At 37.8% G+C, this 1,408-nt stretch overlaps 1 long non-coding RNA gene across 1 annotated transcript; it reads left to right on the forward strand.

The window, feature by feature from the left end:
• On the forward strand, window positions 1-1,228 carry LOC147292346 (uncharacterized). Its single transcript, XR_015120674.1, has 2 exons — window positions 1-301; window positions 980-1,228. It is a non-coding gene; the product is annotated as an uncharacterized LOC147292346 (long non-coding RNA).
• The last annotated feature ends 180 nt before the right edge of the window (window positions 1,229-1,408 follow it).

Raw genomic sequence — 1,408 nt, forward strand, 5'->3', positions numbered from 1 at the left:
AGCTCTTACTCTATCTTTCTCCTCATTTCTCTCTCTCCCTCCCCGTGTTCTCTCTCTCTCTTCCAGTTTCTCTATGTACGACCACCTACCACCAACACTGGCCACCTCTCGCCGTCACTAGCCATCAGTGATCGACCTCACCTCAGGCCGGCCGACACCCCAGCCATCCTCCTTCACCGAGCAGCTCTTCTGGGTCAAGGAAACAAACCAAAAACCCCTCAAACCCACCGGCCTTGTTATCCAAAATTCTGATCAATTGTCACTCTAATATCCAAGATTTTTATTGGGTTTTCTCCTTGAGGTATGAGCTTCCTTCTCCTTATGTTTTGGCTGATTATTTTGAGTGATTGTAGAAAGTTGAAATTTGGGATTCTGTAGCCATTTTGGGTTTTCTTTAATTTTTGAAATTGAGGGTTGTTTTGTTGTTTTGTCTATCAAATCTCATCCTTAGGAACAACATTTGTGGATAAAAATTGAAGGAATAAGTGGATATGAGAAAATTGGCATTTCTTGGCTTAAATCTTGTTTTGGGGCTGCCAGTATGGGCCGCACTTTCAGTGATTTCAAACCCCATTGTGAATTCATGACTAAGGGATTATTTTTTTGGGCAAAGTTTGTGTGTATTGTTGACATTGGATGTATTGAATGGGGTTGGAGAAAACAGATTTATTTTAGAACTAATTTGAGACCTTGTTAATACCGATTTCACTCTAGGACGAGTCTTTCGATCGAAGTGAACCTTAGACGAGTTTTTTTAAGTTTAGGAGTTTTTTTGGATTTGTGGGTGATGTGGGGTTGAGCCGGACATGTTTTGGGAATAGATTTGCGAGCGTTATAGTTTTAAGGAAGGTGATTTATCTAACCATTGTGAAACATAAGTTGGGTGGGACATTAGGTTCGTTTACACACACACACACACACACACTCTTTTTGAGGTTGAGTCGAGACTAACGGTATGCTTTATGGTTTTATTTTATAGGTGAGACGACCGTGGGTTGAGACGATCCAGTGGAGGATGGAGGCTAGGAATTCTCACTTTGAGTGGACCTTGATTTTTAATAAATTATCTTTTACTATGTGATTTTGATCTCTCTGATTTAAATTAAAGTCGACCTTGAGTTTTTTTTAAATCCTAAGTTTCACAAATAATCACTTAAGTTAGTCTGATTGCCCCTACCTTGGATTTCATATTTTAAGCGATCAAATAATATTTCAATGTGTTTTTAAATGTGAATTTCTGATTGATGAAATTGTTAATTAAAGGGCGTGCTTTAATTTTAACTTAATTTATGAAAATATTACATATGTCTTGGATGTTCGTTTCTTTGAATATTTATGTTGGTTGTGATGTTATGATTTGAGGAATGACACTTTTTGAGTTTGGATTGTTAAGGAGAGTTGGAAGGAA

The sequence above is a fragment of the Dryas octopetala genome, chromosome 2 (genome assembly GCF_963921425.1).
Source record: "Dryas octopetala chromosome 2, drDryOcto1.1, whole genome shotgun sequence".
Classification (NCBI taxonomy): Eukaryota; Viridiplantae; Streptophyta; class Magnoliopsida; order Rosales; family Rosaceae; genus Dryas; species Dryas octopetala.